Genomic DNA, 14339 nt, shown 5'->3' with positions numbered 1-14339 from the left:
AGCTGCTGAAAATCAGTGCCAGGTGGGTCCAGCATTCTCTTCCATGGATGGTCTGGCATCTTGCCTCTCCCTTCAAGGAGGAACAAGAGCAAAGAAATGGTGTCAGAAGTTTTACCTGATGTGCAGTTGTCCTGGTTACGGCTTCTCTCCTGCAGCTGAGAACTGCTTGTGAGGATCCTGAGGCCTTCAAAGCTGCGGCTGCCATAAGATGGGACCAAATGCCTCTATCAGAAAACTGTATCCAGACCTAATTAAAGTGCCTCACTTGCTCAATTATTTGACCATTTGTGTTTATAAGGACTTGCTCCAAACACTTCAACTTTTCTATTGGCATGATTTATGCTCAAATATTCATTGTGGCAAATCATTGCCCCCAAATTTTAATAATCGCCTCATATCCGCTTGTGATTGTGATAATGAAACCATATCATCAGCATGCAGGGGTGTCCAGACTTTTTTCAAAGAGGCCCAGATTTGATGAAGTGAACATGCATGAGGGCCAACCAAAGGGCCGACCAAAGTTGTTGACTTTTTTAAGGATTGAAGTTGTTGATTAGGCCCCCAAAACGGACTTTGGACATGCCTGCCATATAACAAAATGGGTACAGTGGTACCTCAGGTTACATACGCTTCAGGTTACAGACTCCGCTAACCCAGATATAGTGCTTCAGGTTAAGAACTTTGCTTCAGGATGAGAACAGAAATCGTGCTCCGGCAGCTGGAGGCCCCATTAGCTAAAGTGGTGCTTCAGGTTAAGAACAGTTTCAGGTTAAGTACAGACCTCTGGAATGAATTAAGTACTTAACCCAAGGTACCACTTTATGGAATAAAACCAAGGAAGGAAAGTATTTAGATCGTTTAAGTTCAAGTATGACATCATTTACATATATATTATACAAAAAGGGAGCTAATGCACAGACTTGTCATACTCTCTTTGATGTTAGAATTTGAACTTAGAATACCTGTTCTAGCTAATGACTTACTGTTTAAACAATGGCCAAAAATATTTATCCTGGTTTTTATGGCAAGGGGTGGGAGAAACCACGTGTTAAACAAATTAGTACAAGATGCAAAGGAAAGGGGGAGATTGGGTGTACCAAATCTGAAATTGCAATTTGTAGCCTGTTGTTTAATGTGGAAGAAGGACTAGTTGAGACTGAGAAATGAGAAGTTCTTGGAGATAGGAAAGGACCTAACGTTTGGATAGCATAGTTATTTGTGGTATGATAAAGTTACAGTTCATGCGGACTTTAAAAAATCACTTTAATAGAAGTGCCATATTAAGAATCTGGAATAAATACAGACCTAGGCTGTGACAAAGGAGACCTCTATGGATTTCACAGCAAGCATATTTCTGCAAAAAAAAGATGACAGGCAAAGAGAAATGGAAAACATACCAAGAACTGAGAGAATTCTATCAAGGAGATTAGAAAATTAAAACAAGGGAGCAATTAACAAAGGAATCTCATTATCTCATTATACATGATAAAGCTGTTTTTAGCCATCTCACCCCTTGCTTTTCCCTGTAACACCCATTACAGTCGTTAACAGTCATCAACAGGTTTACCACACCTATCAGCCAATCACCCATTCCCCCCCTCTCACTATATATAAGGGTCTGGTGACTTCTGTTTCAGCGTATCTGAAGAAGTGTGCATGCACATGAATGCTCATGCCAATAACAAACTTTGTTGTTGTTGTTTAGTCATTTAGTTGTGTCCAACTCTTCGTGACCCCTGGACCAGAGCACGCCAGGCTCTCCTGTCTTCCACTGCTTCCCGCAGTTTGAATCATAGAATCATAGAGTTGGAAGAGACCACAAGGGCCATCAAGTCCAACCCCCTGCCAAGCAGGAAACACCATCAGAGCACTCCTGACATATGGTTGTCAAGCCTCTGCTTAAAGACCTCCAAAGAAGGAGACTCCACCACACTCCTTGGCAGCAAATTCCACTGTCGAACAGCTCTTACTGTCAGGAAGTTCTTCCTAATGTTTAGGTGGAATCTTCTTTCTTGTAGTTTGGATCCATTGCTCCGTGTTCGCTTCTCTGGAGCAGCAGAAAACAACCTTTCTCCCTCCTCTATGTGACATCCTTTTATATATTTGAACATGGCTATCATATCACCCCTTAACCTCCTCTTCTCCAGGCCAAACATGCCCAGCTCCCTTAGCCGTTCCTCATAAGGCATCGTTTCCAGGCCTTTGACCATTTTGGTTGCCCTCCTCTGGACACGTTCCAGTTTGTCAGTGTCCTTCTTGAACTGTGGTGCCCAGAACTGGTCAAACTCATGCTGGTAGCTTCAAGAACACTGTCCCACCATCTCGTCCTCTGTCGTCCCCTTCTCCTTGTGCCCTCCATCTTTCCCAACATCAGGGTCTTTTTCAGGGAGTCTTCTCTTCTCATGAGGTGGCCAAAGTCTTGGAGCCTCAGCTTCAGGATCTGTCCTTCCAGTGAGCACTCAGGGCTGATTTCCTTAAGAATGGATAGGTTTGATCTTCTTGCAGTCCATGGGACTCTCAAGAGTCTTAGTTGGTCTCTAAGGTGCTACTGGAAGGATTTTTATTTTATTTTATTTCGACTATGGCACACCAGCAGGCGACATACCTGTAACTTGGACCAGCACTGTCAGGGATATAAATTAAGCTCCACCTGGCATGATCAAGAAATAGGTCTTATTAAGCTATAATTAATCACCTTCATTACCATGAACTCTCAGAAATGCAGCCATGCAGGGGGTCATGACAGACTGTCCTCTTTGGGCATATAACTCAAGAGTCAACCGGAGTGATTTGTAATTAAATGGGCTTTTATTTGCACAACACATAAACATGTGTTGAAGCCCTTTGTTAGATGGGAGCATTAGAAACACACCTTTCTCATCAAGGGGTTATTATCCTTGGGTTTTGTTTGGTGTATTTTTTTTACTGAAGAATGTCAAAAGATCTAGGTGTGTTTAAAGGCAGAGGAGCATTCAAGGTGGCCTACATAGAAAGGTGAAACTTTGAAAGAGTCATCACATGAATGTCATCATGTGCCAGGGTGCTGTCAAGGTCCTGTCAACCCTGACATCACGGCCTGGAAGAAATGTAGATAGTAAGCTCATTTCGGTTCAGCAGTGACCTTGAGAGGTCAGGGGTGTTGGTTTCTGTTTGTGCCACTGTGCAGTGCTTGGAGTCACAAGACTCTGTTTTGCATTCCAGAGATTCCAGGCTGTTGGAAGTCTCACGGAAGACAGGAGACAGATGTGATGTTACTGGTTTCCTGTTCCTTTGTTTTCCAGGTTGCTCTCTGCTTTCACAGAGAGAGCATGTATATTTCTTTTCTGTCTGCGTAATTAGAAATAAAACTCTTTGCAATGTAGCTCATATTTCTCGTCCTTCCCTGAGTGCTTTGATACTCTGCTGAATGGAGAAGGTGCCTGGAGCCTTATCAAAGGCTCAGGTCGTTAATCATTGTCGGAGGAGATTCTGAAGGCTTGACCGGAGGATGAGCTTTTCAGCTCGGTCGTAGCGGAGATTCCGACAGGGGGCTGGGCATAGGAGGAGGAGTGGTGGAGAACACCTCCCCATTCTGACCTTTCCGAGGAGGAGGAAGAGGAAGACACTATTGATTTACAACAGGGGTTTGTGGGACGTCACCGCTCAGTGGCAGATGGGGGGGGGGAGAGATAGGAAATAATGGGAGAGGAGGAGTAGCATTCCAGACCCACCATCTCCCAGAACCTGGCGAGCCTTAAAAGTAGGAGAGCAAAGAGCTCAAAGAACAGAGGGCATTTAGCTGCACCCACAAAGGAGGTGATGATGACAATGAATGAGGAAGTGGGAGAGAAGCGGGGTAGAGATTCACTCGGGACAACGCCATTATCCAAGAGGCTGGGTTCTATAGCCTCTCTCTGTAAAGTTTGAAATAAAAAAAAGGACAGTAAGAAACTTTTCCTTGTCTTTATACTTTCCTGGGCAACCAGCCAAGGCCACTGATAGCATCCTGACAGATGGATGCTTTCCAGGAAGAAGCTGGAAATGTATCTTGTAGGCATTCTCCAGCTGTATCTTTTCCACGTTGAGCAGTTGGTTAGACTAGGTAGCCTTTCATGGTGTCCTCTAACCCAAAAATTATATGGAGTAGCCGATTGGGTGGCACATTGGGACAGTATGTCTGACTGTTAACCAAAAGGTTGGTGGTTTGAGCCCACCAAGGGACAGCCATGGACAGGATTCCAGCACTACAGGATCTAGATTGGGATCCCTTCCAACTCTATGATTCTTTGATTTCCTGCTGCTGAGACACTGGAAGTGTTGTTGACTGCTATTTTCTACTCCAGGCATGCCCAACTCCCAAGAGACTGTGATCTACTCCCATTGTCATTGATCTGACCCATTGTCATTGGAGGGAGAAGGAGCAAGAGTGGGGTGGGTGGATTGCCCAGAGTTGTTGAGTTTTTTTTGTGGGGGGGGGATTGCACAGAGATTTTTAGCTTCCCCCCCATCACTTTTTGTACACAATAAGGATCCTGCAATCTACCAGGATCAGCTGAGGATCTACCGGTAGATCACGATCTACTGTTGGACATCCCTAGTACTCCAATTATTTTCTATTCAGATGTTGCCGACCTGCAGCTTGCATCATCTCTGGTGATGGCTATCTTCTACCTCCACTACCAGAGGAGGTATCCTTCAGAACACATATTGCTGCGAATTGAGAGTAGGGAGAATTGCTCTTGAGGCTGGGTCCTGCTTGTAAGGTTCTCATTATGGCCAACATGAGCTGAGGATAGGAGCTGCAGTCAAGCACACCAGAACAGCCTGCTAGATCGGGCCAATGGCACATCAAATCCAGAATCCTGTTCTCACAGCAGCCAACTAGCTGCCTGTGGGAAGTCCTCAAGCATGAGCTGAGAACATCAACACTCTCTCCTCTTGTGATTCTCTGCAACTGACGGTGAAGGTATTCTAGCCATTGTGACTAGAAGCCTTCGATACCTTTATCCTCCATGAATTTATCGAATCCTCTTTTCAAGCTATCCAAAAGTCAAGCCTGCTGGACCAGCATCTAGTCCAGCATCCTGTTCTCACCATGGCCACCCAGAAGCCTGCGGGAAATGCAGAAACAGGAACCAAGAACAAGAACGCTTTTTCTCCTCCTGTGGCTCCCAGCAACTTATATCTAGAAGCATTTCTGCCTCCAACTGTGGATGAAGAGCACATCCATCAGGGCTAGTAGCCGTTGATGGCTTTATCCTCCATTACTTTGTCCATTCCCTTTTCCTTCTTCTTCTCTCATTTATTTATGTTTTTATTTATTATTAATGTTGCAATACATATATGAAATCTTTACATAATGATACATATACATTATATCCGTAAATTCACATTTCCACATTTCATTATTTACCAACATTTATCCATTTCTTATTTCTTGCCCTGTGTCTTCCCTCCACCTTGTTATTATTTTGTAACTTTATTATTGAGATTGCAGTTTTGTATCTTAATAATTAAACATTCAATCTTATATATCTGCTTCCCTTAACTTTGTGAAATCAGTCTACACATGTCAATAAATTATTGTTGGAGCATCTTTTGGTCATGTATTCTTCTAGACATTTCCATTCCTGTTCAAAGTTTTGATTAGATTGCATTCTAATTGTTGTCGTCATTTTTGCTAATTCAATCATTTCAATAAATTTATGTTGCCAATCTTTCAATGTTGGTACTTCTTCTGATTTCCAGTTTTTTGCAATCAATAATTTGCTGCCGCTGTTGCATATAAAAAGATTCTTTTCATGTCTTTTGGGTTCTCATTTGTTATAATTCCTAAAAGGAATGTTTCCGGCTTCTTACCAATTGTTGTTTTAAACATTTTTTTTTTCAGTCCCTCATGTATATTTCCCCCCAAAATTTTAATTTTATCACATCCCCACCAGACCATGACTTTGTCCATTCCATCCAAGTTGGTGGCCACCAGTTCTGCAACTTAACTATGCTCTGCATAGAAGAAGTAGAACCAATTTGAGCCAAAGATCCCCAATCCTTGACCCATATGCAAGCTTGCATCAGATGGAACGATATGGGTTCACAGACGCAATGGATGTCTGTCCAGGAGATGGGGATGCTTGAATCACCACTGGATTTCTACCATCTATGTGGGGCAAGTGATAACTTAATTATACTCTGGTGATCACAAGCGATAGACGCGTTGATGCACGCATCAAGGCCATCTATTAAAAGAGCTTGAAGCGGCAAACAGCAAATTTTGGTTGGCCCCAAATTAGTACTTTGCTGAAGTTTCTTCACATCTGCCTCCCAAAAGCGTATATAAAGGAAGCTGCCTCGGTGCTTCTCTCAACAGCTTCTCCTAACCTGGAACAGCTCCTCTCATCGTCTTCACCTCAGAGAATTGGGTAAGTCGGACAGCGCCGAGAAGGGTCTGAGAAAAGGAGTTGGATACCAAGCTGGGCAGGGCTGGGAAACCAGTGACCCTCCATGTCACTGGACTCTAACTCCCATTGGTCCTAGCCAAGAAGGCTGATGGTCAGGGGTGATGGGAGTTGTAGTCCACACCTGTGGAGCCTGTGGCCCTCCAAATATTGTTGGACCCAGCATACTTGGACAATGGTCATGGATAGTGGGAACAGCATTCTTGGACTCCAGCTCCCAGCACCCCAGCCACCAGCATAGTCAAAGGCCAGGGATGATGGGATCTGTAGTTCAACAATGTTCTTGAACTCTAGTTCTCATCAGCCCCAGAAAGAATGGCAGATGGCCAGGGATGATGGAAATTATATTTCAGCATCTTCTGGAGGCCCACATGTCTCCCCACCCTTGGACTATGGGATGGATTACAAATATTGACTCTGGGGTGGATTGTGCACTTGGAAGGCCAGCAGCTCAGTGATAGAATTCATCCCTTGAGTGCAGAAGGTGCAAGGATCAAGACCCACCATTGCCAGTTAAATGGATTTTGGAAAGCAAAACTAGGAAAGACGTACCTTTGCTTGAGACCTTGGTGAAATTCTGTAACTCAAGGCAGACAGTAGTCCAAACCAATGGCCAGATTCAGTAGAAAGTAGCTTTCTTTATCCCTCTTTTCTTTGGTAAGCCTAATACAGTGGTACCTCGGGTTACAGACACTTCAAGTTACAGATGCTTCAGGTTACAGACTCCGCTAACCCAGAAATAGTACCTTGGGTTAAGAACTTTGCTTCAGGATGAGATCAGAAATTTTGCGGCGGCAGCAGGAGGCCCCATTAGTTAAAGTGGTGCTTCAGGTTAAGAAAGTTTCAGGTTAAGAACGGACCTCCAGAACGAATTAAGTTCTTAACCCAAGGCACCACTGTAAATGTGAATCTATTTAATTTAACTAAACAGAATTTTATTAAGTTGAAGTATTAATTGACATGTAATAGATGTGAACCAAGAGTGGCTTAAGTTGGTGGGGGGCTATTTAGCTGGAGTGGGTGGCTATTAGTCAACAACCTTTGGGATTAGAGAGAGCATATTCTCAATATCAGTCTCTGGAGAATACAAACAGGATTTTGCTGCCTACTTGTGGGCTTCCTATAGATATCTGGTTGGTCTTCTCCAGTAGTACTTAAGATCAATGGTTCAAGGTGGGTTGACTATAGCTGGGTTCTCCAACGAGGCACCTTCCATGTGTTTGGCAAACCCCATGAGTCTCAGTCAATGTGGCCAAGGGTCAAGGATGATGGCAGCAAAGGTCTTCAACCATGGGTCCCCAGATGTTGCTAGAGCACTGTTTCAGTCAACCCCAGTCAGCTTAGTCGACAGCCAGATAGGATGGGACTTGTAGTGTATTTGCACAAAGTCCCACTGAATTCATGGGATGGACTGTTTTAAGATTACACTGCACATATTCTCTGCAGTAGAACATGGACTTATTTTTTTCCTCCTCTCTCTCTCTCTGTCATTTTCCTTTAGAACTTCCACCCTCACTGCTAAGATGGTCTCTGGAAGCGGTTGTGGTTTCACCTGCGAGTCTCAATGCCCCCCTCACCATGTGGGCATCCAGCCGCCCCCTTTCTGCATCACTGTCCCAGGGCCCATCATGAGCTGTGCCAATGATTCATGTGCCGTGTCAACTGATGCACCTTGCTGCGGCTATGGGAGCTATGGCGGCTATGGCGGAGGCTGGGGTGGTTTTGGCGGTCATGGAGGCTTTGGCGGTCAAGGCGGATACGGTGGCTATGGTGGCTATGGTGGCCGGGGATGCGGATTCGGACCAAGGTGTGCCGGAGGCTATGGAGTCTGTGGATGGTGAGGACGGGAACTGATCGGCAAGGAGAATGGCTTCAACACGGACAGTAGATCTCTTGGTTCTGCTTTTATGAAGGGCTAAGTAAGCATTCGCCGTTTCAGAAGAAGCCGTCAGTGTCCAGGACCTCTGAAGAGCAGATCTACCTTTCCTTTCACTTCTCCGAAGATATCAAGCTATGTCCCCACCATGACTACCACCTTCTTCTTGCTGCCTTGCTTTGGGAACAAAACGGCATGTTGACCCCAAGGACTTGCTTGCTTTGCTTAGCTGGTGTAAGGGAATTGATGGCGGTGAGCTGCCTCCATGGTCAAGGCAAGGCTTTTTTGGTAACACCAGCAGACGCAAAGCCTAGTGAGGAACCATCACCACTAGTTTCCTGACCTCTTGGCTGTAGATGAACCTCCCTCAGCTACGTTTAACTCAGAATAGACACACTGAAAGTTAATGAACCCAAGTTAGTCATTAACTTTAATGGGTCTCCTCTGAGTAAGATTAGCATGGGATACAACCCAACCCACCTGCAATACATGGATAAGCAATAGCTATTCAGGGTCGTTGCAAAGATGACACCAAGATAAATGCTTGTGGAGTGCTCTGAACACTTTAACACCAGTGTTATTCCCTCTGTTCTTGGTGATCATTTTAGGCTTCAATCCTATACATGTTGCCCTGTAAGTAAGCCCTGCTGAACTCAGTTTGGCTTACTCCTAAGTCAACATGCATAGGAGTGCCCTGTTAGTGAATGACTGATGATTGTTGTTGCAGGAACTGGGTGATCTTTGGAAGAATGTTGGGAGGGGCCTTAAATGAAACCAAATGGGGCTTGGTACAGAGCAAGTTCTTGGATTTGATACCACCGAATAAGAAACTACTCATGTGTGCTCATACTACTGTTAGTTCATTTGCACTCTTGTTATGCTTTTTCCTGCCACTTGTACCCTGTGCACATTCCCATATTAAAACCCTTAGTCTTCATCAAAGCAATATGAGTAGTTGTCATTATTATTATTATTATTATTATTATTATTATTATTATTATTTAGCATTTCAGTCAGGGTTTTGGCACAGAAACTACTTTGGTTTCCCTGTTGGGGAGAGAGACAGGGGAAATGTTTCCCTGTTAATTCTCCTTAACCTCTTCATGACTTTTGATACCATCTGGGCCAAAGACCCAGTTTGGCACCCCACACATATTTGTGCGCTCGTGCACACACACACACACACACACACACACACACACACACAGGTGGTGCTGTAGTCTAAACTGCTGAGCCTCTTGGGCTTGCTGATCAAAAGACTAGTGCTTCAAATCCCCATGACGGGGTGAGCTCCTGTTGCTCTTTCCCAGCCCCTGCCAACCTAGAAGTTTGAAAACACACTAGTGCAAGTAGATAAATAGGTATCGCTCCGGCGGGAAGGTAAACGGCTTTTCCATGCGTTATTGTTTCCGTCACGGTGTCCTGTTGCGCAAGAAGCAGTTTAGTCATGCTGGCCACATGACCCGGAAAACTGTCTGTGAACAAACGCCGGCTCCCTTGGCCTGAAAGCGAGATGAGTGCCCCAACCCCATAGTCGCCTTTGACTGGACTCAACCGTCCAGGGGTCCTTAGGTGTCCTCAAAGTTCACTGTTATCCCTCATGCTGTTTAACATCTGCATGAAACTACTGAGTAGGGCATGGGTAGGCAAACTAAGGCCCGGGGGCTGGATCCAGCTCAATCGCCTTTTAAATCCGACCTGTGGGCAGTTTGGGAATCAGCGTGTTTTTACATGAGTAGAATGTGTGCTTTTATTTCAAATGCATCTCTGGGTTATTGGTGGGGCATAGGAATTCATTCTCCCCCCCCCAAAAAAAAAATATAGTCCAGCCCCCCACAAGGTCTGAGAGACAGTGGACCAGCACCCTGCTGAAAAAGTTTGCTGACCCCTCGAGTAGGGTCATCTGAGAACCTCGTCAGCAATATGCTTATGACAGACAGCTCTGCTTCTCATTTACATTTGCAGGCGTGGCAGTGGATGTACCCAGCGCTATTTCTTTAGAAAAAGAGGTGCCAGAACTCACCATGAACACCTCCCTCAATCTCTTAGAATGGCAATGGCACCCACCAGAAAGGTGCCAGGAGTGAGTTCCAGTGAGTTCCAGTTGAAAAAAAAGCCCTGGGTGCACCATTGCTTTGCCTCTGTTATGGGCTGGATGAGAGCCAACAAACTGAAGTTCAATACAGATATGACAGAGGCCCTGTTAATGGGTGGTTCCTTGGACTGGGTTGATGGGAGGTGGCCTGCTCTGCATGGTATTACACTTCCTCAGAAGGAGCAGGTTTGCAGCTTGAGGGTACTTCTGAATCCACTGCTGTTGCTTGAGGCTCAGGCGGCCTCAGTGGCCCGGAGTGCCTTCCATCAGCTTTGGCTGGGGACCCAGCTACACCCCTGTTTGGACAGGGATAGCCTAACTAGTGTTGTCTATGCTCTGGTAACCTCAAGGTTAGATTACTGCAATGCGTTATACGTAGGGCTGCCTCTGAAGACAGCTTGGAAACTTCAGCTGGTGCAGAATTCCGCGGCCAGGTTGCTCACCGGAGCAAGTCAGTTTGAGCATATTACACTGATCCTGGCCCAACTGCTCTGGCTGCCAGTTTGCATCCAGGCAGAGGCGTAGGAAGGTCAGGTGGTACCTGGTGCGGAAAATTTCTTGTCACCCCCCCCCCCATTGATTTTTTTTGTTTGTTTTTTCCCTGCAAAAATGGTTTTACATTATTTCATATTTTCTTACAAAGGAATGTGGATTCTGGGCCTCTGAAAACAAGCAGGCGACTGTGGACAGGTACTACAGGATGGATTGTGTTTTGGCTTGTATTATTTTATTTATGTTTATTGTTTATTTATTTAATAAAATTCATTTTTTTAAAAAAAAACCCTACAAAGTGGTTTACCAAAACAGAAAAACATGACCCTGCTCCACTGAATTGAAATTTCAGCCTTTGCGGCATAGGAAAACGGCCAAGTAAACAGCTGTTTTCATGGAGGAGGGTCAAGATATTAACTGATATGCATGAAATTTCATATATAGCTCTATAACCCCTGGTGTAGTAAGAGATGACCTTTGGAGCAGGCATTTTCCCAAAAAAGTTTTTTTAAGAACCACCCTAGTAGGGCAATAATTGTTCCTTGATAATTGTCACCCCCCTCCATGATGGCACCGGGGGTGACCCGCCCCTCGCCCCTCCTTCCTACGTCCCTGTGTCCAGGCCCAATTCAAAGTGCTGATTTTGACATATAAAGCCTTTAATGTCTCAGGACCACAATACCTCAAGGACCACCTTTCTCCATATGAACCTGCCCAGACTCTGCGTCCGTCATCTGAGGCCCTTCTCTCTTTGCCGACTGCATGCAAGGCCCAGAGGGCAGCAACATAAGAACGGGTCTTTTCTGCAGTGGCTCCTTGTTTGTGGAATTCTCTCCCCTGGGAAGGAGTGAAAATTGAGCTGGAACATTTTAAAAGTGTACTGCAGCAAATAGGGGCCAGGAGAAAACCACAAAGGGTCCCAGTAGCTGACATGAGAGATGAAAATAGATGGCTTTAGCTGGTGTGTTAATCTCTGTTTACCTACTCACACTGTAAAATTGTTGTTTTAAAAATTGCTTTCTCAAACAGGGCAACCCATTGCCTCACTAAAACCTTAAGTAACATTATATTTTGTTTTTGGAGAGCATTTTCTCTGAGGACTTGTTTTTTTACTCCTGTCTAACTGGAATCCCACTTGAATCTGCTGTCGGGAGCAGGTTGGGCCAGTTCAAGCCTGAGAAAGCTAAAGGACTGTTTAACAGATGCAGACAAAGAAAAGCAAAGATGTCTACTTGATGAAGGTGCAGTTAAGGAGAAAGGGGCGGCTTTCTTTGGCTGGCTTCCTTGCCTCCCTCGATTCTTGGAGCGCAGGCGACAAGTCATGGATATAACTCACACATTTACCATCACTGCAAGTTTGGTTTTTAGCCATTGCACCAGATTGGAAGGAGGCATAATTTTCATTTCATCAGCTTCCAAACACATATGGGATTTGATCTGGATGAATGAGCCCCCGGCATGAACTGAGTTGCGTGATAATTCATAGCTAGCAGTAGTCTCTCATGAGCAGCTGGCTCCTGTGCCCTCCCCACAGTTGAAATCCTGCTCCAGGGAGCTATATAAACAGCGCCAGGAAAGACCTCTTTCACACCCACCTCTCCCACTTCACACAATTTCTGCCCGTTAAATATTAGCAGCCGCCAGTACTGACTGGTGTTGCCCATTGGGACTGACGGGGTGGAAAGCAGGGAGTCCAACAGTAGGTGGCGCCAAAGAAAATTAAGGCAGAGTCAGCTTACTCTAGTTTTGTCCCCATCCTCAGATCGTGTCTGTTGCTTGTAGGAAGGATGATAGGCATGTGTGTGCAGACACTAACCTACTGGACAAAGGTGAATTTTGCATCTGTTGTTCCCCCTACTTTTCCCTCTGGTCTTGCCCACCACTGGCATGTGGCCACCAGAAGTGGCTAAGGAACGTGGCCTTCAGGCTGAGAAAGGTCCCCCAGCCCTGCTCTGGAGAGGGTGGGTCACAGTAAGGCCATCAAGTCCAGAACCTACATTTCCCTAACTCTGCCACTGAGTAGATTTCAGTTCCTAAATGTTCCTTCCATTTGCCCAACTGAAGTACCCTCCAGCCAAATGCTACCAGAAGCTGCAATTGTACCTTCTCACACTTTGCTTCATTAAGATTGAGAATGAGCAGTGTAATAATAATAATAATAATAATAATAATAATAATAATAATAATTTATTTATACCCAACCCATCTAGCTGGGTTTCCCCAGCCACTCTGAGCGGCTTCCAACAAAATATTAAAATACCGTAATACATCAAACATTAAAAGCTTCCCTAAAGAGGGCTGCCTTCAAATGTCTTCTAAAAGTCTGGTAGTTGTTCTCTTTGACATCTGGTGGGAGGGTGTTCCACAGGGCAGGCACCACCACCAAGAAGGCCCTCTGCCTGGTTCCCTATAACTTGGCTTCTCGCAGTGAGGGAACCGCCAGAAGGCCCTCGGAGTTGGACCTCAGTGTCCGGGCTGAATGATGGGGGTGGAGATGCTCCTTCAGATACGACCATCTCTACCTCTGTGTGCCCTAGTCTTTTCCTACCACAAATGTTGCCCTTTCTATCTGGCCCTCCAAACCCACCCTATGACACACTCCTCACTGGCTTTACACCTTTCTTGAGTTTTAGCCTGGCTGGAATGTGGCCTTGGATTCTGACCATATCTCTTGCCTGTCTGGATGGAGGACAGATAAGGGTGTATCACAGGATATGTGGAAGCTATCCTACTGGACAAAGGTCACATTTACATTATTGGCTCCACCCACTTCTGCCTCTGGCTCCTCCCAGCAGCGGCATGTGGCCTCTGGGAGGTTGCCCAGAAGAGGATGTGCTCCTCAGGGTTGAAAAACACTCCCCATCCCTAAACCACCTTTAGCATTAATAGGAGGGGAAGGGAGTCCTAGGAAGATAGCTGTAATTCCTGCATTTCAGGGGGTTGAAGTGGGTGAATCTTTGGGTCCCTCCCAAGTCTACAGTTCTATCATGCTATGAGATAAATTCAGCCACAGAACAAAGAACATTATGATGCAATGAGTTGTTTTTAATAGCAAGTCGATTACAGAAAGAACACAACAACATGGAAGGCTAAGTATTCCGATTTCTAGGTTTCTGGTGGAAGGGAAATGTGGTTGTGCTTGAAGCGTTGAGGAGTCTAGCGTGCAAAAGGAGGTAGATAGGTTTCTCAGCATTCTTTAAAAATCAAATATTCTGCCAGTGGGTTTTTCTTGGCCATCTGTCTTCTTTCCTCCTCTTCCTGCAGGGTGGGATAGTCATTTACCAGCCACATCCCCATCGAGAGTAAGGGTAGCATCCTTTGGATCCGTAAGCACCATAGCAGCCAGATCCTCCATAACAGCCGTAACCACTGTACCCTCCATATCTGCATGGATCATAGCACCCAGTACGACACGTTGTTGAGCCATACCAGTGCCCATAAC

The sequence above is a fragment of the Podarcis pityusensis genome (assembly GCF_964106645.2).
Source record: "Podarcis pityusensis genome assembly, chromosome: 16".
NCBI lineage: Eukaryota > Metazoa > Chordata > Lepidosauria > Squamata > Lacertidae > Podarcis > Podarcis pityusensis.
The sequence above is the reverse complement of the archived record's forward strand: the minus strand, read 5'-3'. Positions refer to the sequence as shown.